The 25,632-nt window shown below is 46.3% G+C and overlaps 1 protein-coding gene across 3 annotated transcripts in view; it reads left to right on the forward strand.

Moving 5' to 3' along the window:
* The window catches only part of LHX6 (LIM homeobox 6), a 178,955-nt gene that overhangs the window by 12,736 nt on the left and 140,587 nt on the right, over positions 1 to 25,632 (forward strand). The gene's annotated exons all lie outside the window — the stretch shown is intronic.

Genomic DNA, 25,632 nt, shown 5'->3' on the forward strand with positions numbered 1-25,632 from the left:
ATGCTGATTACACCCATGAATATTACTATCATTTCCTAATTCTCTTCTTATATTATGTGTAATTACGTAAGCCCAGCAGACTTTATAAAACATATATTGTATATTCTGGATTGTTAAATAACGGACCGGGATTTATGTAAGATGTTTGGTTTCTTCTCCAGATATTAGATAATAGTGACGTTCTCCTGTTAATATGATATTGCACCGATCATTTCTCCGGGGGACACAAGGAGGGCGATGATGAGAGAACGTATCCATACATGATCAATACTGACTATTATCAATATCAGTAAAGTGTCTCTTCTCTTAAAAATAAAAATGTTTTAAAAAACTTTTTCTAAATGCAAAGAACTTTGTTTCTTTGGTCCAACTTATATTTATTATGAACCCTACATAAAAGGGAATGTACTGATATTTTCTACATTAGGCCAAAATATATGTCTAAATGATACATTATTCATTCCCAATCTAATTGGATGTTCACGTTCTTTGTGAAATGTTCTAACTTTAGTAAATCATATTTTGTAGATTGTAATTTTGCGTACATTTTGGACATTTTTTGATTAATATTATAATTTTTTTAGGATTGATTTATGATGACTAGAAAAAGAAGTCCATGGAAAATGGAAAAGTATTAAGGATAGAAACGCGGGCACTTAGTATATTGTAGTTACATTTGTCACATTAGGTTCACAATACTATAAAACTGAACATTCAGCAAATGGATCTACTGTTCCCTTGAAGAATCAGTGGCCAAATATATGCAACAAGAGGGTCATTTTGGAGTAAATTTGTCCTGTATAATTAACCTTTGCTGTTCTGAAATGTGTGACTGAGTATTACTAATCAGTACAGCTGTACATTGTATGCACATGAGGTATATACCATACAGCAATGGGAGTTAATGCAGGATACAGATGTTTGGGCGCACAGCGTGATACATCTCGGGCATATGTCCTGCGGATCGGTCCCAAGTGAAACATTTATTCTCTTTGGTGTTCGGAGAATTGTGTCCATTCTGCTTAAAACTAAAAGGTTCATCAGGATGACTGAGCGGCTCAGTATAAGGCCAGGGATTGGGAGTGATCATTTCATTTCAATGCACATTTCTATTTCTTCCATAATCCCTCATTATTCGGACACAATAAAATGAAACGTTACTGTGTAAAACCTGACAAGGTCCAATGTAGTTAAAATAATTTGTATGACGATATAGCGATCACCGTGAAATCAGAGCAGATCATTATCTAACGCTGTCGTCCCCGCAAGAAAATCCACCCAGAGTCAATGCTAAACGCCCCACATAGTGGAGCCGTGTATGTTATACTACTATATCGCTATACTACTATATCACTATACTACTACTACACCACTATTACATTACTACCATACTACTACAGCATATTATTATAATATTGCTATACTACTCCACCACTACATACAATTATGTTACTATACTGCTACTATGTTATACTACTATACCATCACTATTCTACTACTAGTGTATTATTATACTTACTACTAGTATACTATTATATCACTACAACTATATTACTATACTGCTACTATATAAGTATACTACTAAACCCCTGCTATACTACTACTATATTACTATACTACTACCGTATTACTATACTACTACACCACTACAACTCTGTTACCATACTGCTACTATATAACTATACTGTTATTCCACCACTGCTATACTACTACTAGAATTACTATACTATTATACCACTTCTACTATATCACTATACTATTACTAAACCATAATTACATTACTAACATATTACTATAATATACTACTACCATACTACTACAGTATATTATTATAATATTGCTATACTATACTACTATACCACAATTATATTATACTAGATGGAGGCCCGATGCTATGGCATCGGGAGGGCAGTAATGTCACGATGGGGGCAGGCTTTGCAGTGTTGAGAATCTCTCCCCCCCCCATGTGCTCACCCTCCTATCCACTCTCTCTTTCCCCCATGTGCTGACTTCTCCCGTCTGTGCTCTCTTCTTTGACCAGTCTACCCCATGAGCTCTCCCCCTTGTCTGCTGTTTCTCTCCTTCATGTGCTGTCTTCTCCCCTCATGTGTTTTCTCGTTTGAGCTGTCTCCCTCCTGTGCTCTGTCTCTCTCCCCCCTGTGCTCTGTCTCTTTCCCCCATGTGCTGACTTCTCCCGTCTGTGCTCTCTTCTTTGACCAGTCTACCCCATGAGCTCTCCCCCTTGTCTGCTGTTTCTCTCCTTCATGTGCTGTCTTCTCCCCTCATGTGTTCTCTCGTTTGAGCTGTCTCCTCCCTGTGCTCTGTCTCTCTCCCTCTGTGCGCTTTCTCTTTCCCCCATGTGCTGTCTTCTCCTCTCATGTGCTCTCTTCTTTGACCTGTCTACCTCATGTGCTCTCCCCCTTGTCTGCTCTCTCTCTCCACCCCTGTGCTGTCTTCTCCCCTCATGTGTTCTCTCGTTTGAGCTGTCTCCCTCCTGTGCTCTGTCTCTCTCCCCCCTGTGCTCTGTCTCTTTCCCCCATGTGCTGTCTTCTCCTCTCATGTGATCTCTTCTTTGACCTGTCTACCCCATGAGCTCTCCCCCTTGTCTGCTGTCTCTCTCCTTCATGTACTGTGTTCTCCCTTCATGTGCTGTCCCGTTTGAGCTGTCTCCCTCCTGTGCTCTGTCTCTCTCCCCCCTGTGCTCTGTCACTCTCCCCCATCTGCTGTCTTCTCCTCTCACGTGATCTCTTCTTTGACCAGTCTACCCCATGAGCTCTCCCCCTTGTCTGCTGTCTCTCTCCTTCATGTACTGTGATCTCCCTTCATGTGCTGTCCCGTTTGAGCTGTCTCCCCCCTGTGCTCAGTTTCTCTCCCCCCTGTGCTCTGTCTCTCTCCCCCATCTGCTGTCTTCTCCTCTTATGTGATCTCTTCTTTGACCTGTCTACCCCATGAGCTCTCCCCCTTGTCTGCTGTCTCTCTCCTTCATGTGCTGTCTTCTCCCCTCATGTGTTCTCTCGTTTGAGCTGTCTCCTCCCTGTGCTCTGTCTCTCTCCCTCTGTGCGCTTTCTCTTTCCCCCATGTGCTGTCTTCTCCTTTCATGTGATCTCTTCTTTGACCAGTCTACCCCATGAGCTCTCCCCCTTGTCTGCTGTTTCTCTCCTTCATGTGCTGTCTTCTCCCCTCATGTGTTTTCTCGTTTGAGCTGTCTCCCTCCTGTGCTCTGTCTCTCTCCCCCCTGTGCTCTGTCTCTTTCCCCCATGTGCTGACTTCTCCCGTCTGTGCTCTCTTCTTTGACCAGTCTACCCCATGAGCTCTCCCCCTTGTCTGCTGTTTCTCTCCTTCATGTGCTGTCTTCTCCCCTCATGTGTTCTCTCGTTTGAGCTGTCTCCTCCCTGTGCTCTGTCTCTCTCCCTCTGTGCGCTTTCTCTTTCCCCCATGTGCTGTCTTCTCCTCTCATGTGCTCTCTTCTTTGACCTGTCTACCTCATGTGCTCTCCCCCTTGTCTGCTCTCTCTCTCCACCCCTGTGCTGTCTTCTCCCCTCATGTGTTCTCTCGTTTGAGCTGTCTCCCTCCTGTGCTCTGTCTCTCTCCCCCCTGTGCTCTGTCTCTTTCCCCCATGTGCTGTCTTCTCCTCTCATGTGATCTCTTCTTTGACCTGTCTACCCCATGAGCTCTCCCCCTTGTCTGCTGTCTCTCTCCTTCATGTACTGTGTTCTCCCTTCATGTGCTGTCCCGTTTGAGCTGTCTCCCTCCTGTGCTCTGTCTCTCTCCCCCCTGTGCTCTGTCACTCTCCCCCATCTGCTGTCTTCTCCTCTCACGTGATCTCTTCTTTGACCAGTCTACCCCATGAGCTCTCCCCCTTGTCTGCTGTCTCTCTCCTTCATGTACTGTGATCTCCCTTCATGTGCTGTCCCGTTTGAGCTGTCTCCCCCCTGTGCTCAGTTTCTCTCCCCCCTGTGCTCTGTCTCTCTCCCCCATCTGCTGTCTTCTCCTCTTATGTGATCTCTTCTTTGACCTGTCTACCCCATGAGCTCTCCCCCTTGTCTGCTGTCTCTCTCCTTCATGTGCTGTCTTCTCCCCTCATGTGTTCTCTCGTTTGAGCTGTCTCCTCCCTGTGCTCTGTCTCTCTCCCTCTGTGCGCTTTCTCTTTCCCCCATGTGCTGTCTTCTCCTTTCATGTGATCTCTTCTTTGACCAGTCTACCCCATGAGCTCTCCCCCTTGTCTGCTGTTTCTCTCCTTCATGTGCTGTCTTCTCCCCTCATGTGTTTTCTCGTTTGAGCTGTCTCCCTCCTGTGCTCTGTCTCTCTCCCCCCTGTGCTCTGTCTCTTTCCCCCATGTGCTGACTTCTCCCGTCTGTGCTCTCTTCTTTGACCAGTCTACCCCATGAGCTCTCCCCCTTGTCTGCTGTTTCTCTCCTTCATGTGCTGTCTTCTCCCCTCATGTGTTCTCTCGTTTGAGCTGTCTCCTCCCTGTGCTCTGTCTCTCTCCCTCTGTGCGCTTTCTCTTTCCCCCATGTGCTGTCTTCTCCTCTCATGTGCTCTCTTCTTTGACCTGTCTACCTCATGTGCTCTCCCCCTTGTCTGCTCTCTCTCTCCACCCCTGTGCTGTCTTCTCCCCTCATGTGTTCTCTCGTTTGAGCTGTCTCCCTCCTGTGCTCTGTCTCTCTCCCCCCTGTGCTCTGTCTCTTTCCCCCATGTGCTGTCTTCTCCTCTCATGTGATCTCTTCTTTGACCTGTCTACCCCATGAGCTCTCCCCCTTGTCTGCTGTCTCTCTCCTTCATGTACTGTGTTCTCCCTTCATGTGCTGTCCCGTTTGAGCTGTCTCCCTCCTGTGCTCTGTCTCTCTCCCCCCTGTGCTCTGTCACTCTCCCCCATCTGCTGTCTTCTCCTCTCACGTGATCTCTTCTTTGACCAGTCTACCCCATGAGCTCTCCCCCTTGTCTGCTGTCTCTCTCCTTCATGTACTGTGATCTCCCTTCATGTGCTGTCCCGTTTGAGCTGTCTCCCCCCTGTGCTCAGTTTCTCTCCCCCCTGTGCTCTGTCTCTCTCCCCCATCTGCTGTCTTCTCCTCTTATGTGATCTCTTCTTTGACCTGTCTACCCCATGAGCTCTCCCCCTTGTCTGCTGTCTCTCTCCTTCATGTGCTGTCTTCTCCCCTCATGTGTTCTCTCGTTTGAGCTGTCTCCTCCCTGTGCTCTGTCTCTCTCCCTCTGTGCGCTTTCTCTTTCCCCCATGTGCTGTCTTCTCCTCTCATGTGCTCTCTTCTTTGACCTGTCTACCTCATGTGCTCTCCCCCTTGTCTGCTCTCTCTCTCCACCCCTGTGCTGTCTTCTCCCCTCATGTGTTCTCTCGTTTGAGCTGTCTCCCTCCTGTGCTCTGTCTCTCTCCCCCCTGTGCTCTGTCTCTTTCCCCCATGTGCTGTCTTCTCCTCTTATGTGATCTCTTTGACCTGTCTACCCCATGAGCTCTCCCCCTTGTCTGCTGTCTCTCTCCTTCATGTGCTGTGTTCTCCCTTCATGTGCTGTCCCGTTTGAGCTGTCTCCCTCCTGTGCTCTGTCTCTCTCCCCCCTGTGCTCTGTCACTCTCCCCCATCTGCTGTCTTCTCCTCTCACGTGATCTCTTCTTTGACCAGTCTACCCCATGAGCTCTCCCCCTTGTCTGCTGTCTCTCTCCTTCATGTGCTGTCTTCTCCCCTCATGTGTTCTCTCGTTTGAGCTGTCTCCTCCCTGTGCTCTGTCTCTCTCCCTCTGTGCGCTTTCTCTTTCCCCCATGTGCTGTCTTCTCCTCTCATGTGCTCTCTTCTTTGACCTGTCTACCCCATGTGCTCTCCCCCTTGTCTGCTCTCTCTCTCCACCCCTGTGCTGTCTTCTCCCCTCATGTGTTCTCTCGTTTGAGCTGTCTCCCTCCTGTGCTCTGTCTCTCTCCCCCCTGTGCTCTGTCTCTTTCCCCCATGTGCTGTCTTCTCCTTTCATGTGATTTCTTCTTTGACCTGTCTGCCCCATGTGCTCTCCCCCTTGTCTGCTGTCTCTCTCCTTCATGTACTGTGTTCTCCCTTCATGTGCTGTCCCGTTTGAGCTGTCTCCCCTCTGTGCTCTGTCTCTCTCCCCCCTGTGCTCTGTCTCTCTCCCCCATCTGCTGTCTTCTCCTCTCACGTGATCTCTTCTTTGACCAGTCTACCCCATGAGCTCTCCTCCTTGTCTGCTGTTTCTCTCCTTCATGTGCTGTCTTCTCCCCTCATGTGTTCTCTCGTTTGAGCTGTCTCCCTCCTGTGCTCTGTCTCTCTCCCCCCTGTGCTCTGTCTCTCTCCCCCATCTGCTGTCTTCTCCTCTCATGTGATCTCTTCTTTTACCTGTCTACCCCATGTGCTCTCCCCCTTGTCTGCTCTCTCTCTCCACCCCTGTGCTGTCTTATTCCCTCATGTGTTCTCTCGTGTGAGCTGTCTCCCCGCGCAGTAAATCAGACCGCTGCCATCTTTGTGCAGGCTGATAGCGGCGGTCACATTAAAACTGCGCATGCGCTCCTCCTGTACAAAGATGGCGGCGGTCAGTGAATCATTCGGCTGATACTGGCGGCGGCGTGTTCGTGATGGTGTTCTGCTGGTGGTACCGCACAAGAGGCTGGTATTACCAGCGGTTTCCATATTGAGACACCCATCACTTGGGTGTCTCAATATGGCGGTCGAGGAACTTTCGCCGCTTGGAATTCTGGGATCTGGACACATCTGGACGGAACAGGATGTGAAGACATTACAAGGTAAGTATATATTAGATACTACTAATAGATTATACTACTATACCATCACTATTACACTACTACCATATTACTATAATTACTACTACTGCACTATACCACTACTGTATTATTATACTTACTGCTAATATACTATCCTATCGCTACAACTATATTACTATACTGCTACTATATAACTATACTACTAAACCACCACTATGCAACTACTATATTACTATACTACTACACCAGTACTACTCTGCTACCATACTGCTACTACATAACTATACTACTATTCCACCACTGCTATACTACCATTATATTACAATACTACTATACCACTTCTACTATATTACTATACTACTACACCACTACTGCATTACTACACCACTACAGCTCTTTTTACAATATTGCTACTATATAGCTATATTATTATACCATCACCACCATACTACCTCTATATTACTACACTACTATACCACTACTTCTGTGTTACTATACTATACTAATACTATACTACTATTACCATATTACTATCCTGCTACTATATTACTATACTACATTCCACTGGATTCTTATCTTTTACTACTACTATACTACTACAACTTAAGTATATTATTATACTACTGCTCTACTATACTGCTATACCACTACAACTATATTACTATACTATTGTGGCACCCCAGGGGTCTGGTTTCCACAGTAATAGCAATATTACGTCTGTGAGCAGGTGGGAGGTCTCCTGGTCAGGAATCCTATGCATGCCACACCTCCTGCCCAGTCCTGGGAGGGGAAGGACTTCCCCTATATAAAACTGGGGCTGAGGCAGGGTTAGGGAGAAAGAGAAGAAGAAGAGTCCCAGACAGAGACATAGCCTGGTCTGGAGAGGAGCAGCTATAGGAAAGAAAGATCAGGAGCTCAGTGGGAGCAGTGCTAAAAGGAGTCAGGGGCTGGAAGCTGTAGAGCTCGCCCTGATTGAAGAGTTCTTACCGGACCCGGAGTCCGAGGCTGTGGGGATTAATCCTTACCCAGCAGCAGAAACCGCCCGGCAGGGGATTTCAGGTCCTCTGGCCAAGAAACCCGAAGGCACGGTCACACGCAAGGGACCAGCACCGCGACGTGGAGCAGAAGCTACCAGAAGGCCCCGAGTCACCGGCCATACGGGTGAGCACCACACGGTACACTCAGGGACGTGGGCTACTTTTATCAGCCTCTAGCAAGGTAGCCAGAAGAGTACGATTAGTTGGGGAGGCCTACAACTCCGCCTGGCCAGGGGAGATCCCATCAGCTCACGGACTGACCAGGCCCCGATCGCTAGCCAGTACTCCGGGAGGGTCTACCTTGTCACCAGTAAAGACCAAAACTACACCGCACCGTCTCTGAGTGGTTCCTGATACCCCCTTCAAATACGTCGGCTGCCCTGAGGCCATACCCCTCCCGTTGGGGGTTATACCATCTACGCTGCACCATCGTACCACCGGCCTCAGCGGTCTGCCCTGCAGCGGCGGCCTCATAGCCGCATTCAAGGGGTGGCGTAGTCGAACACCGTACCATCTTCTGCTAAACTCTGCTACTCAGCTTGACTCCCTGGGCACGGACCGGGTCACCGCCACGAGACTACTACCCCTATCAGATCCGGCTCCGGGTAGGCTCCCGCGTGCGCAACGCTGCGCGACTCAGGCCCAGGGGCGCGTCAACTTTGGCGTAGTCGGCAGGATTACGTGCCCGCAACCACCGGGTACTGCGTGCCTGAAAGAAGACTGTTAAACTTACCTGTGGTGAAGATTCCCGCCATCCGGCGCCATCTTCTGCCTTCTTCCCGCCATCCGTGAAGTTTTCCCGCCATCCGGCGCCATCTTCTGCCTTCTTCCCGCCATCCGTGGAGTTTTCCCGCCGTTGGACGCCATCTTGAAGACGCCGCTCGGGAAGAAGAGGGGCGTGGACTCTGAAAGCGCGCGAGAACTGAAGCCCCGCCTCACGTCAGGACGTTGCGTAAGGTCCTGGAAGAAGCCCAGCAGACGCCGACGTCACGGGAGCGCGACGGAAGGTCCTCAACCCTGACGATCCACTGCGGAGCCGCGGCCTACGGAAGAGGATCATCGCAAGGTAGGCCACAGTCCACTAGGGGGGAGGAGGATGTCGGATACGGAGGAGAGCTTCACTGCAACAGCCACCGCCAGCGCCGCCGCTGCTGCGGTCATGCCTTTCACCATGCTCTATATCCCGGGGGCAGCCTGGCTACCCCAGTACTCAGGGGAGTCACATACCCTGAATGACTTTAGAGAAAAGCTGGATAGCCTCTCCCAGGTGTACCCCCTCACAGAAGAGCAAAAAGTGAGCATCCTGGTGGCCCAACTAACCGGGGCAGCCCAAAGGGAGGTAAAGTCCTGGCCACCTGGGAGGAGGACTGTCGCAGGGATATTAACCCGGCTGAAGGACACCTTTGATACCCGCACCTCAGCCGAGATTAAGCTTAGATTCTACGGGTGCAAACAGCGAGCACATGAGAATATAAGGGACTATGCACTAAACCTACAAGAGGCCCTGAGAGCCATTAAGCAGACCGACCCTGACGGCGTGGGAAACGAGGACAGGCTGTTGACCGAACAATTTATAGAGGGACTATATTGCAATGCCCACCGAACCCAGTTGCGGGCAATGGCCTTACAGGATCCTCATCTGGACTTTGCACAGTTCAAGGACAGAGCCATCCGGGTGCTCCGAGAACCGGCAACGGGTGGCGTGGTGACCCACAGGCGCCCTCCTACCGCTTACCACCAGGAGGCGGCGCCCTTGTCGACAGGGCCTGTGGGAGCTGATGCGCAGGCTTTGAACAATGACCCGGCTCCAGACCTGCACCATCAGGTCCAAGAGCTAGCTAAAAGCGTTGCTGCGCTAACCCGAACTGTGCAGTCTTTACAGGTTTCTGCTCCAGGGAAGATCCAGCTGGCATCCGGACCGGAGGACATCCCGTGGCGTCGACCAAGGAGGACCCCACCGGCCAGAGGAAGACACAGCGACCGATACAACGAGGACGGACAACCCATCTGCCGCCGCTGCAATCAACCCGGACATATGGCAAGGTACTGTCCTTTAAACTGGCACAACCTGGGGTAGAGGGCCAACCCCTAGGAATAAGATCACCAGGCCCATCGAACTGGCGTGACAAATACGTGGGAGGACGTCCAGTCTTGCCTGTGGTACTGGATGGCATTCCTATGAGTGCCCTACTTGACACCGGGTCACAGGTCACCACCATCCCGTACGTGCTCTTCAAGCAGTACTGGAATGACTCGGATATAACCCGCTACCCTGACGACGACTTGAGTATCATTGCCAGCAATGGTCAGCCCGTGCCACAGATCGGATTTAAAGAGATGACCATTAAAATCGGTAGAGTCGAACTGGCAGCACAGGGACTGATCATTGTAGACATTGACAAGCGCGAGAGTCACCCAAAGATAACTCTAGGAACTAATGTGATTGAAAATTGTCTTGCAGAGGTGATTTTCATTTTACAGCAGGTTGCCAAGAACGCCAGCTCCGGCCAGCAGCGAGTGCTCCAAAAAGAGATCCGGGCACTGATGCGACGGCAACAGGTGGAACTCTCCGGTGGTGAGATAGGAAGCGTGAGAATGTGTGACCCTTTCCCTATTGCCATGCCCCCGAAAAGTGAAATGATGATTTGGTGCCGGGCAGCTATTGGTCTAAGAGGTAGAGACTACCAAGCAATGGTAGAACCCGTCTACTCAGACAGTAGGCCCACCATTTTGACAGCACGGGGGGTGGTTGATGTACGCCATGGGAGGGTGCCCGTTCGCATAATAAATATCGGGAAGAGGGAAGTATACCTGCCCCGGTATGCCACGCTAGCCAAATTGTATACCATAAACCAGAATTCTGTACAGGCCGTGGAACCCTTGCCTCCATCTCAACCAGAGGAAGGTAACGGCTCTAAGCAACAAATGGGGGACTGGTGTCAGCAACTACATTTGGGTACTGACTCCACTCCCTCACACCAGAAACAGGGAGTCTATCGGGTGGTTCAAGAGTACGAGAGAGTGTTTAGTAAACACCCGTTAGACTTCGGGCGAGTAAAGGGGGTAGAACACCACATCCCCATGGGAGACCATCCTCCCATAAAGGAGAGATACCGACCCGTACCCCCTGCACACTACCAACACGCCAAGGGGATGCTTAGAGACATGAAGGAGGCTGGAGTAATCAGGGATAGCTGTAGCCCCTGGGCAGCTCCACTAGTCTTGGTTAAAAAGAAGGACAACACTATGAGAATGTGTGTAGACTACAGGAAAATCAACCGTATCACACACAAAGATGCGTACCCCTTACCAAGGATAGAGGAGTCTTTGGCTGCTTTAAAATCTGCTAACTTCTTCTCCACTTTGGATCTCACTAGCGGGTACTGGCAGGTTCCTGTAGCAGAGGCGGACCGGGAGAAGACCGCATTCACCACCCCGATGGGACTTAGCGAGTTTACCTGCATGCCGTTCGGACTCTGCAGCGCACCAGGAACCTTCCAACGATTGATGGAATGCTGTCTGGGACACCGAAACTTCGAGACGGTCCTGTTATACCTGGACGATGTCATCGTCTACTCCAAGACCTACGAGGACCACCTGAAACACCTGGCAGAAGTGTTCGAAGCCCTGGCAAACTACGGCCTAAAGGTGAAACCCTCCAAGTGTCACCTCCTGAAACCAAAGGTGCAGTACCTGGGACACGTGGTGAGTGCTGACGGAGTGGCTCCCGACCCTGATAAGATTACCGCAATTAAGGAATGGCCAAGCCCCTCCAGTGTAAAGGAAGTGCGGCAGTTCCTCGGGTTGGTAGGCTACTACCGAAGATTCATTCCCGGTTTCACCAAAAAGGCAGCTCCTATGCAGGACCTCCTGATAGGCCAGTACAGGACGGCCAAGAACCAGAAGCCACCCTTCAGATGGGAGAAGCTGGAAGAAGAGTCCTTCCTCCAGCTGAAGATGGCCCTCACGGGGGATGAAATCCTGGCGTACCCTGATTACAGCCAGCCCTTTATCCTCTACACCGACGCAAGTAACATCGGGCTAGGAGCCGTACTGTCCCAGATCCAGCAGGGGAAAGAACGGGTAATTGCTTACGCCAGCCGAAAACTGCGACCCACCGAAAGAAACCCTGAGAATTACAGCTCATTTAAGCTAGAGTTCCTGGCAGTGGTGTGGGCAGTCACCGAACGCTTTAGGCACTACCTCGCCTCTTCCCGGTTCACTGTGTACACGGATAACAACCCGTTGACACATCTGGACACTGCAAGACTCGGTGCCCTGGAGCAGAGATGGATGGCCCGCCTGTCCAACTATGAGTTCACGATCAAATACCGGGCAGGACGCTCCAATACCAACGCGGATGCCTTGTCCAGAATGCCAAACCTACCGGACGTAGGGGAAGATCCAGAGGAACTGGAAGAAGTTGAACTCCCTGCTTTCCACCGTCATGGGACTATCCAGTATTCCCACCGTGTAAGGGGTAAGCAATCTGCTACGTTCAACCCCTTACCTCATTACAACTGGGCGGAAACGCAAGACAGTGACCCCGCCGTCCGACTGGTGAAGGAGATGCTGACTCAGCCAGATGCCCGCCTTGACCCAGACGCTCCGGAGGAGGCCAAGCAACTGTGGGTTGAGAAGAGTCGACTGTTCCTTTACAAGGGGAAGTTGTGCCGCAGAATGGTTAACTCCCGGACGCATGAACTGATCTGGCAAGTAGTGGTGCCAAGAAGAGACGCGGCTATGGTACTGGAGGCATACCACAACGGAGCTGGGCACTTCGGATGGAAGAAGCTGGAGTTCCTGCTGCGCGGGCGGTTCCATTGGGTAGGCATGAGAGGAACCATCGAGAGGTGGTGCAGAGACTGTGGCCCATGCAACCTAAGAAGGAAGGACCGTGCTAGCCAGAAGACTCCCCTGCAGTCCATCGTCACCAAGCAGCCGTTGGAACTGGTAGCCTTGGATCATGTAAAACTGACCCCCAGCAGAAGTGGCTACGTCTATGCGTTAACCATCGTGGATCACTTCTCCCGGTTCTTGGTTGTCGTCCCCGTCAAGGACTTAACGGCTCAAACAGCAGCTAGAGCCTTCCAGCAGCACTTCTGCCGTCCACACGGATACCCAGAGCAGGTGCTGACGGACTAGGGACCTGCCTTTGAAGCGGAGGTCTTCCAGGAGTTCTGCACTCTGTATGGCTGCCGGAAGATAAGAACAACACCCTATCATCCACAAACCAATGGACTCTGTGAGAAAATGAACCAGGTGGTGATAGACCTTTTGAAAACATTGCCCCTGGAAGAACGCAGTCTGTGGCCTGAGAAACTGCCTGATCTGGTGGACCTATACAACCACATCCCTGTAGGTTCTACCAACTGTACCCCGGCTTACCTAATGAGAGCAAGACCTGGTAAGCTGCCTGTTGACCTGGATATGGGAGTCCTGACACCCGAGGACACTTCACCAGAAGCAGACTGGGACACAGAGAGGCAGCAGCAGTACCGGAAAGTACAGGAGAGCGTGGAGCGAAGTCTCTGTCAAGCTAGAGAAAGACAGGAGAAGACTTACAACCAGTATGCTCCCGCTGTTCCCCTGGTACCTGGAGAGCAGGTCTTGAAGAGGAAGAGACGGCTCCACAAGTTGGACGACCAGTGGGAGAAGGACCCGTACACCGTACTGCCCTCAAGCCATGAGAACCCGAAAGTCTGCACAATCAGTAAGGATGGAGGAGAAACCACAGCCATTGTATCCCGAGATCACCTGAAGAAGTGTCCCGAACAGCTACGGAACCCTGAAGAAGAACAGGAAGACCTTCGACCCGCAGAGGAAAGGGAAGATATGGTCAGTACTGTGCTCGGAGACTTCCCTCGGTCTTGGACTCAAGTCAATGGCGCTGTTGTGGTACCCGTCCTCACCTTCCTCCAACCAGCATCTCAAGTACCTACGGAGAAACAGGTAGAGCTGGAAGAGCAGCCGATCCAGGAGGCAGAAGACCCCACACAAGCAGACCAGGAGGATCAACCCTCTGCTTATAGTGAGCCTGCCGTACCCCTAGTGAGCCAAAGAGCCCGTAGACAGCTGCCCAGTTTAGTTTTGACAGCTCCTACCACCCGTAGCTCAGGACCAGTCAGTCAGCTCCGTAGGTCCACTAGAGCCACTAGAGGCCAGTTGCCCGTACGTTGGAGGATCTAGGTGTTTAGACTGTTTATTTGTATTTATCTGTTTTCTGTTACTTGTAAATAATTGTGTATTTTTAGTTATTTTATAGATGTCGTTTTTGGATTATCCGGAATCCTTTGTACATATGTTGGAGCGTAACCCAGGAAAGGACTAGGACTGTTAAGGACTCGGGGTAGGACAGACCCCTACCTGGTTACGGCTCCCGGTCTCTTGGTGAAATGGACACCTTTGTTTTCTTCAAAGACTGCACCCGGTTGCGGACATGCCGTGACCATCCTAATGTGTTTTTCTTTATTGTACTGTTTCTGTTTTTACTTGTTATGTTTTACAAATATATGTTTAGTCTCGGAGTACTAAATTTCACTAGGGGGGAATGTGGCACCCCAGGGGTCTGGTTTCCACAGTAATAGCAATATTACGTCTGTGAGCAGGTGGGAGGTCTCCTGGTCAGGAATCCTATGCATGCCACACCTCCTGCCCAGTCCTGGGAGGGGAAGGACTTCCCCTATATAAAACTGGGGCTGAGGCAGGGTTAGGGAGAAAGAGAAGAAGAAGAGTCCCAGACAGAGACATAGCCTGGTCTGGAGAGGAGCAGCTATAGGAAAGAAAGATCAGGAGCTCAGTGGGAGCAGTGCTAAAAGGAGTCAGGGGCTGGAAGCTGTAGAGCTCGCCCTGATTGAAGAGTTCTTACCGGACCCGGAGTCCGAGGCTGTAGGGATTAATCCTTACCCAGCAGCAGAAACCGCCCGGCAGGGGATTTCAGGTCCTCTGGCCAAGAAACCCGAAGGCACGGTCACACGCAAGGGACCAGCACCGCGACGTGGAGCGGAAGCTACCAGAAGGCCCCGAGTCACCGGCCATACGGGTGAGCACCACACGGTACACTCAGGGACGTGGGCTACTTTTATCAGCCTCTAGCAAGGTAGCCAGAAGAGTACGATTAGTTGGGGAGGCCTACAACTCCGCCTGGCCAGGGGAGATCCCATCAGCTCACGGACTGACCAGGCCCCGATCGCTAGCCAGTACTCCGGGAGGGTCTACCTTGTCACCAGTAAAGACCAAAACTACACCGCACCGTCTCTGAGTGGTTCCTGCTACCCCCTTCAAATACGTCGGCTGCCCTGAGGCCATACCCCTCCCGTTGGGGGTTATACCATCTACGCTGCACAATCGTACCACCGGCCTCAGCTGTCTGCCCTGCAGCGGCGGCCTCATAGCTGCATTCAACGGGTGGCGTAGTCGAACACCGTACCATCTTCTGCTAAACTCTGCCACTCAGCTTGACTCCCTGGGCACGGACTGGGTCACCGCCACGAGACTACTACCCCTATCAGATCCGGCTCCGGGTAGGCTCCCGCGTGCGCAACGCTGCGCGACTCAGGCCCAGGTGCGCGTCACTATTACTATATTATATTACTACCATACCATCAGTACTACACTACTACTATATTACTATACTTACTACGGTAATACACTACTATTATACTACTACTGTAGTTCTATACCACTGCTATACTACTATCAAATTGTTATACTTACTGTTATTATAAAACTACACCTATATTACTATACTACTAATATACAACTATACTACTAATAGAACATCATACCACTGCTACTATACTACTACTAACACTTCTACTACTACTGTACTATTCTACCACTACTATTGTATTACTATTCTTACTACTACTATACGTCTACTATACTATATTATTACTATTACATAAGTATTCTGCTTCTATAGTTATAGTGGCATGGTACTTATATACCACAATTACTATATATTACCACTATTATGGTGCAGATCTATTCCCAGGAGGCGGTGCAGCAGCCTGGTCAGTAATCTGCGTCCGTCAGAGGGAAACCCTGGGAATTACTGCTTCTTCCCAATGGCATCTCCTGATATTCTTTGATTAGCTGGCCTGGCATGATATCTCTATCTCTCTCTATATATATGGTATATATTAACACACCACTACAAATGTATTACTAAACGACAACTACATTACTATACTACTTCTACTGACACTACTACAGCTTTAACTACTAGTACATGATACTATGAATAGGGAATATATTCTGGAAGAAGAATCTCCAGTAGTAAAGGTGGTGGTATCACTACTATACCATTGTATTACTATGCTTACAACTACTGCACTATACTATTATACTACTGCTACTATATAACTAGACTACTGCTAAACTATGCTATTACTATTTATCTATTGCTATATTATTATACTCCTGCTGGTAGTAGTAGTGATGATAATAATAAGAGAAATAATAATGCAAACATAGATGATTCCTATTTTCATTTCCTCGCACTCATCCTCTTCCTGCAGAAGTCAGAATCTGGAATTATTCTGTTTCCAGACTGTCAGCAGCGCTGGACGTGTGTGAGGGCATCTATCTGCATTCAGGGTTGCTTAGATCTTGCCATAACTCCCAGAAACTTGGATGCAAAGAAACTTGTGACCTGTGACTTGTGGACACTTTTTCGTCGAGGGCTTCATGAGCCTTTCATGGAATGTAGATGCCCATTCTCTCAATGGGTGACGGTCCCAGAAGTTACCTGTCGAAGGATCCTGTGAATATGCCATACATGTCTAAAGTGGGAAAGCCTCTTGAAGGCTACACATTTCACCTTTTCCAAAATCCGCTGCCTAATGTAGACATTCATATCAGTGCATCAGTATATACCCAGGTGCCATATTTCTACATACATGAGAAGAATCGCTGTTCAGTAGGGAAGAGTGGACCCGGGGAAGTTCGAATTCTGAATCTGACCGAACTTAGTCCAAAGTTTGGTTTGGATACGAGAACTTCAACCACAACTCAAAACCCATTTAAATCAATGGGGACCCAGACTTTGGAGCTCTCTTTCTCTGTCTCTCTCCTCCCGAACTTCTCCAGAACTCCGAACATTAAAATGGGCTTCCAGGAGAAGTCCGTGTCCGGAGTTCAGCTCCAGTAGGACCCCGAACTTTAAAGTTCGGATTCGTTCACATCTACTGTTCAGGAAAACTTTGTGGATTGGCTGTAAATGCAACACAGAGAGGAACCCATAGCAATGTGCTATCATTAGTTCATCTTTCATCAAGCAGATGTAAAAAGTTGATGTCTATTAGAGACAGTTTACTTCTCTTTGCCGTTCTTAAGGAGAGAGGATGTGTACTGAACAATCACATGGATAACACCCATTAACTGAAGTCTAAAATGGTTGCTCATAGAAAAGTAAATGCCATATCACATAGCGCCATGCTAACACCATTGGCATAAGGACATCTTTCTTCTGAAATAATTGTAAAGTTGGCTAAGAACAGTATACAGCTACATAAAATATATATTTTGTTTTGTTGTATATATGGAGCCTAAATGGAGAACCCATGACCCCGTTCTCTGCAGCCATATTGTCACGGGTGTTTCAGATGTGACAGACAGTCGCCCTGCAGTTGGTTGCAGAAGATCTCGTCATTTAGCATTACAGACACCTTCCTAAATCTGTTTCACATTAGGACCCAGCAGCTACCTCTCTTCTGCTCTAAGGGCTGGTGAAACTCACACGTTTCCTTGTGAATGCTTGGAGTTCTCAGACTGCTAACTTCCTCTGTGGTGCTAGAAGGACATTTGGAGTTATCTCTCTGAAGTTGGCTAAAGCTAAGTTACTTTCCCCGTGTTTGTCTCCCTTGTTGTCTTTAGTTGTTAGTGGGGACTGACTAGTGCTCACCCCCTTCCCTATCCAGGGCCAAGAACTAGGTAAATACAGGGCCTAGGTTCCTGTTCGGTGATTGATGAGAAACCAATATAGGGACTGTCACGGGAGATAGGGTGAAATCAGATCAGCCTAGGAGGTCTCCACTCCCCCTTTCCCTAGAGTCTGGGCTCCCTTCCCCCTTCTCTTTGTGTTTCACTTAGTCTTTTCTACACCTTGCGTGACACATATCAATTTGTGTGCCTCCACATAGGAGCATTATATGGCTTTGTGTTACAGATGTATTCTCTTCCAAGTACATGGAATCTAAGGCAGAATACTTCTGTATTATAGTGTCTAATGGAGCCTTCTACAATTGATTTATTTTGGGTATGTTCAAAAAGTTTTTTGCATATGTATATAATGTTTGACGGGTTTACAATTTTAGTATTGGAGCTTCTTCTTCCAGAATATATTCCCCATTTATAATATCATGCCATTCTAATGATCTAACTGCATTCAATACAAAATGAAAAAGTAAAATGGCCTAATTGTCATTAATGTGGGTTACCAGCAGGGCAGTGTATGAGTGGTTGCAGGTGGCGTTGATATTGACAATTTAAGAATGGGAATTAGGGTTGGCGCACCCTGTATTCCTTCAGTTCCATCTGCAGTTACTGATGGGCTATTAACTGTATTCATTCCACCCGCAACTTATTAACTTAAATCTGTTCATATCAGCCATGATGATACATAAAAGCTTGAATTTGATATCTAAATATCCCTGCACGATTAATTCACTCTATTTTTTATTTTTAGTGATTATTGTTCAGTCCTATTCAGTCTGTAAATAAATAATTCAGATTTTTTTATTTTTATTGTTTTATGGTGTATTTCTTAGTTTTCTTTAAATTATTTGTTTGTTTTTATTTTATATAGTTTTATTTCCTTTTATCATTTTTACTGATTATCTTTTGTCATTTATCATTTTCCTTACTGCGTCATGTATTTCCGTTGATTTCATTTCAATTTTATCGATTTTCATCGTTTTATTTATTTTCTTACAATATATATTTTCAGGCATGAAATGTATATTAAAAAGCAAAATATGTCAAATGAAACACGTTCAGCTAAGACACTAAATAGAGAGAATTCAAAACTAAACCTGAATAATTGCTGATTGCTCTAATTATATAATTGATGACTTTTCTTCAGCTTCACAATGATTGGGTTAGGTGGGGGTCTTCTTGTGGTCAGTGTGACCCCAATGACCGTGTTCTAGTTCTGTGTTTGTGACAAGCTGTAATGATGTTTGTCAGTCCTAAAAGTGGCAAAAATTACTCCCATCATCAAGTCATCAAGGGCAGAAATGAGGCAGCGAAGGAACACGGAGCCTACATAGACCCTTTCTCCTTTGATCTGCATCCCCAAAGACCCATGATAAGGTTTTAACAGAAATTAGATTACTTTGGGTCAATTTAGTGATTTTTTTCCCGGTCTAGACGTACCCAAAGTGTAGTTCCAGCCACACACTAGTGTCCGTACAGTAGTGCTTGTTGCTGATCGATGGGTGTCCATTCGTTGGGACATGTAGAATGGTTAAACTCCAAATAAAGGAAAATATTTTACTGCACAGCCATCTCTTCAATGAATCTTCCATATTGTGTTTATCCCTTGTATTGGTCTTTATATAGTAGATTTTGTTAAAGGGATTATACAAAACAAAAGGTGAATTTCATACTAAATGTATATCTATGTACTTTAAACAATATAACCACTTTTCTAATATATTTCAAAATGGGATTCAAACAGGGGCTGAAATGGATGTTACCACCCTGAATCGGGACTTCATCAGGGGGCTGAAATGGATGTCACCGTCCTGAAACGAGACGTCATCAGTGACATCTGTTTTGTGGGCTATACTGGTTTCTGTTCTCCTTGCGTTCCATGTTCTTTCCTTTTCAGTGCTCCCTGACAGTGCGCTCTCTTGCCAACTCATCACTTCTCATTAAACCTGGCAAGGAAGCGCACTGCCACTGTGAATGCAAAGGAATATAGCACAATGAGCAGGGAGCACATACTGAGCATGTGTCAGAATTGACAACCATCGCATGCTCAGTAGAGCACAGCCTAGAAAGGAATGTCACTCATGGCACCAGCCCCCTGATGACATCCCATTTGAGAATCCCCAGTGCATGCTGGAATACTCAAACAAAATTTCATCGGAAGTAAAAAGAGAAAAAAAAAACAGATAAGAAGTTAGAGTACAGAGGGAATATTTAATAGAAATACATTAAAAAAGTTGTTAAATTATTAAATTAAATAGACATTTAGGATGCAATTCACCTTTGATTTCAACAGGATGGTGGTGACATTCAGACACTATGTGGTGAAAATATATGGTCATCGTGTGGCGGTATTTATTCCTGTCATGTCTTGGTATAGTGAACTTTGTTCAGTAACAATATGGAGATGATATTTGTTATTTGGTAACTGTCTACTATTTTGAATTATTGCTTAGAAAATGATCTTCTTGCTGTACTTTTTGTGTGATTTATATATTTTATTTGTATTTATTTTTTTTAACAGTGGCCAAACACATATGTTTTCATAGGATCTAGTAACGTTACAGGAGCCCAAGTATCTATTCAACATGCTAGTGAGGAGGGGCAAGGGGCCAAGGTCCAAATTTTGCCATGGGACCCATAGGAGTCTAGTTACAGTGGGTACGGAAAGTATTCAGACCCCTTTAAATTTTTCACTCTTTGTTTCATTGCAGCCATTTGGTAAATTCTAAAAAGTTCATTTTTTTTCTCATTAGTGTACACTCTACTCCCCATCTTGACTGAAAAAAACAGAAATGTAGAAATTTTTGCAAATTTATTAAGAAAGAAAAACAGAAATATCACATGGTCATAAGTATTCAGACTCTTTGCTCAGACACTCATATTTAAGTCACATGCTGTCCATTTCCTTGCGATCCTCCTTGAGATGGTTCTACTCCTTCATTGGAGTCCAGCTGTGTTTAATTAAACTGATAGGACTTGATTTGGAAAGGCACACACCTGTCTATATAAGACCTCACAGCTCACAGTGCATGTCAGACCAAATGATAATCATGAGCTCCAAGGAACTGCCCAAGGAGCTCAGAGACAGAATTGTGGCAAGGCACAGATCTGGCCATGGTTACAAAAGAATTTCTGCATTACTCAAGGTTCCTAAGAGCACAGTGGCCTCCATAATCCTTAAATGGAAGAAGTTTGGGACCTGACTATCCAGCCAAACTGAGCAATCATGGGAGAAGAGCTTTGGTGAGAGAGATAAAGAAGAACCCCAAGATCACTGTGGCTGAGCTCCAGAGATGCAGTAGGGAGATGGGAGAAAGTTCCACAAAGTCAACTATCACTGCAGTCCTCCACCAGTTGTGCCTTCACGGCAGAGTGGCCCAACAGAAGCCTCTACTCAGTGCAAGACATATGAAAGCCTTCATAGTGTTTGCTCAAAAACACATGAAGGACTCCCAGACTATGAGAAATAAGATTCTCTGGTCTGATGAGACAAAGATAGAACTTTTTAGTGATAACTCTAAGCGATATGTGTGGAGAAAACCAGGCACTGCTCATCACCTGCCCAATACAATCCCAACAGTGAAACATGGTGGTGGCAACATCATGCTATGGGGGTGTTTTTCAGCTACAGGGACAGGATGACTGATTGCAGCTGAAGGAAACATGAATGCGGCCAAGTACAGAGATATCCTGGATGAAAACCTCTTCCAGAGTGCTCTGGACCTCAGACTTGGCCGAAGGTTCATCTTCCAACAAGACAATGACCCCAAGCACACAGCTAAAATAACGAAGAAGTGGCTTCAGAACAACTCTGTGACCATTCTTGACTGGCCCAGCCAGAGCCCTGACCTAAACCCAATTGAGCATCTATGGAGAGACCTGAAAATGGCTGTCCACCAACGTTCACCATCCAACATGACGGGACTGGAGAGGATCTGCAAGGAAGAATGGCAGAGGATCCCCAAATCCAGGTGTGAAAAACTTGTTGCATCATTCCCAAGAAGACTCATGGCTGTACTAGCTCAAAAGGGTGTTTCTACTCAATACTCAGCAAAGGGTCTGAATACTTATGATCATGTGATATTTCAGTTTTTCTTTTTTAATAAATTTGCAAAAATTCCTACATTTCTGGTTTTTTTTTCCATTCAAGATGGGGTGCAGAGTGTACTTTAATGAGAAAAAATGAACTTTTTAGAATTTATCAAATGGCTGCAATGAAACAAAGAGTGAAAAATTTAAAGGGGTCTGAATACTTTTCGTACCCACTGTATGGCTCTGCCAGGAGCTTAGGAACTCATACATCTGGGCTTGACTAAATGCATGCTGAATCTTTCTTTGTGCCAATTTTCATTTGAACAAGTTTCTGTTTTTTTCTAATATTATTCTGAAACTAGAACACTGAAAGCATTGAGCTGTTTTCTATATGTTCATTTTGTGCTGAGAAATTTTGTTACTGCCCTCAACCTGATTGCAGGTTGTGCAGAAATAGGGGGTGAAGCATGAATGACTCCCAATGCCAATCTCATCCAGACTCTCTGTGCTCCTTCCTGACATACTCTACTTTTAGGGCTATCTTCACACGAAGTGTTTTATGCTGCGTTTTTTGCTGCAGCCAAGCCCTACTCTCTTGTCAGTAAAAACTCTGTGTTCAGAATGCCCATTTTTGTGGTGTTTTCACTGCATTTTTTACTTGTTTTTGCAGTGGTTTTTTGTGTGTGAATTACCTGTGTGCTTTGTCTACAGTACGTTTAATAAAGTCAGTTTTCCTAAGAAAAAACGCTGCAAAAATGCATAAAAAAACTGCAAAAACATTTGTTGCTGTTTTGCAGCAGTTTTTCATTTTCTCATTGCTTTTTATGAGAAAAAAAATGCTGAAAAACGCAGAAAGAATTGAAATGTTGTCGATTTCAAAAACGCTGCAGTTCTCAAATTCAGTAAAAAAAAAAAAAACAAGTGTGAGCATGAGATTTCTGAAATCTCAGAGCTTTTGCTGGTACTGTAAAAAGCAGCTTTTAATTTGCATAAAAAAACGCAGCAAAAAAAACGCTGCATGTGAACATAGCTTAATTGTGTCTCTGGTCGTAGTGCTTCCTATAAAGCCTTGTTCACATGGCAGTATTTTGATCAGTATTTCACAAATGTAATCCAATACCAGAAGTGGTGCACGTTTCTATGATACTTTTTTTTACATGCGGATTTTCTGCATCGAATACAAATCTATGGGGAAAATCTGCACAGTAAACTCAGCGTATCCACAAGAGAAATTGACCTGTTGTGAATTTGAAACACGCACCACAAGTGGGACAGAGAAAATCCGCAGCGTCAGATTTATGAAACTGTGTAAAAGACAATCTGCTCTGTTGCCCATAGCAACCAATCACAGCTCAGCTTTCATCCTGTATTCTGCTCTTGAAAAATAAGAGCTGTTCTGTGATTGGTTGCTATGGGCAAGAAATACATTTTTCCCTGTAAATCTGCCTCTATGTTTCTCCACGTAATAATAATCGGAGATACGTAACATGTATGAACTGTCCCTTTAATAACTTTGATATGTGCTGCGGGAATCCAATCGCTGGGACCCCCACAAATCACCAGAGCGACGCTCAATTCATTCTCTATGGGACTGTCAGAAAATGCTGAATACAACGCTCCAGTAGTCCCATGGTCGAGCTAAGGCACTGCCGCTTCATTTTATCAGGGATAAAAGTGCCCTGTTCTGGATGGGGGCATCCCAGCGGTTAGACCCCAACAGATCTAGATGCGATCATCCATCCATGGATAGGTGATAACTTCTTCCAGTGGAAATACCCTTTTAAGGCTTAGTTCACACCATGAGGAAATTATCATTGATTTTACGGCATAAAAAAAAGTTACACAGAGCACTTTTTTTTTAACCCCTTCATGACCGGGCAAATTTCTGGGATTTTTTTTTTTTCGTTTTGTTTTTTTTTTCCTCCCCTTCTTCATGAGCCATAACTTTTTTTATTTTTACATCCACATAGCCATATGAGGGATTATTTCTTGCGGGACAAGTTGTACTTTTGAATGACACCATTCCTTTTATCATGCGATGCACTCTAAAGTGGTAAAAAAAATTCCAAGTGTGTTAAAATTGCAAAAAATAAGCTTCTTTTTTTTATTTATTTACCATGTTCACTATTATGGTAAAACTGACCCGGTAATATGATTCTCCAGGTCTGTACAAGTACGCAGATACCAAACATGTGTATGTAAATATTTTTTTACTTATAGAGTAACCGTCGTTTTAATTTCTATTTCATAAATCAATAGTGCACATGAAAATAAGAAACTTTATAAAATATCTTATCAGAGAAATCTGCTTTTTTCTCCTCCTGGACTGACCAGTCATGCCCAAAATTCTCAATTCTAAGAAGACAGATTTTTACAGTATTGAAATAGGAGATGGCAGTTACTACTTCTATGGAGAGGGAGGTGCTAGAACCAAGCTCCTCCCTCCTCTTTCCGCTCCCGCCTATATACAATCTTATCAGTAGTAACTGCCATCTCCTATTTCAATATTGTAAAAATCTGTCTTCACTGAATACAGATTTTACCTGAGAATTGAGAAGTTTGAAAATGACTGATCTGTCCAGGAGGAGAAAGAAGCAAATCTCTCTGATAAGATATATTACAAAGTTTCTTATTTTCATGTATATTATTTATTTATGAAATAAAAATTAAATGACGACTAATCTTTTAACACCTTCCCAACATGCGCCGTATATATACTGCACTGTGGCAGCTGCATTCCCGCAAAGGATACGGCGCCGTGATCGCGCGGGCTCATGCGAGAACTGACACCCGTAGCAACGCCCACGATCAGTGCTAGCACCGATCGCGTGCGTTTAACCCCTGTGATGTCGCTGTCAATAGTGTCAGCGACATTGCGGGGCATCGCACAGGGAGTGGGCTCCCTATGTGGTTCCATCAACACAACGCGATGCAAGGCTCTGGAAAAACGAAATGGCTCCTCGCCCTCCACAATAAATCTAGCGAATTCTGCGCTCCAAAATCAAAATGCACCCTTCCTTTCTGAGCTCCACAGTGTGCCTAAACCGCAGTTAATGTCCACATGTTTGGCATTTCTGTAGCGATGAGAGCCCTCCTAAATTATGGGTGCATGGGAAGCACGAGCTGGGCACAACGTACTGGTCACTACAAGGGCAGTTTGCAGTTTTCGCTCAGCAACATCCACTGCTGCTTGTTTATGGAAAACACCCATGGAGTCAAAATCATCACTATACCAGTAGATAAATTCACAAAGGGTTATAATTTCCTAAATGGGGTCAATTAAGAGGGGGTTCTGCTCTTCTAGCACTTAAGGGCTCTGTATATGGAGTCTGCAAATTATTCTAGGAAAATCTGTGCTCCAGGAGGCAAAAAGCGCTCCGTTCCTCCCGAGTCTCGCCATATGGCTAAGCAGTACTGTACAGACACATATGGAGTATTTCTACATTTAGTAGAAAATGTGGGACAAATTTTGGTGCCATTTTTACCCATTTCCCAGTGTGAAAATGTAAAATCTGGGGCTAAAACAAAATTTTGGTGCTAAAAAATATTTTCTCTTCACTGCCCAATGGTATAAAATGCTGTGTCACACTTGTGGTGCCAATTTGATCACTGCACCCCTAGACAAATTCATTGAGAGGTGTAGTTTGTAAAATGTAACTTATAGCAGGTTTGGCTGATATGGCACCTCAGGGGCTCTACCAATGTGACATGGCACCCTCAAACCAGTCCAGCAAAATATGAACTCCAATATAGCGCTTCTTCCCTTCTGAGCTTTGCACTGTGCCTCAAAAGTAGATTTCACCCACATATGGGATATCTGCATACTCAGGAGAAATTGCACAACAAATTTTGGGGTCCATTTTCTCCTGTTACCCTTGTGAAAATGCAAAA

The sequence above is a fragment of the Phyllobates terribilis genome, unplaced genomic scaffold, assembly GCF_046119375.1.
Source record: "Phyllobates terribilis strain yellow unplaced genomic scaffold, ASM4611937v1 Scaffold_7__3_contigs__length_470593459, whole genome shotgun sequence".
Classification (NCBI taxonomy): Eukaryota; Metazoa; Chordata; class Amphibia; order Anura; family Dendrobatidae; genus Phyllobates; species Phyllobates terribilis.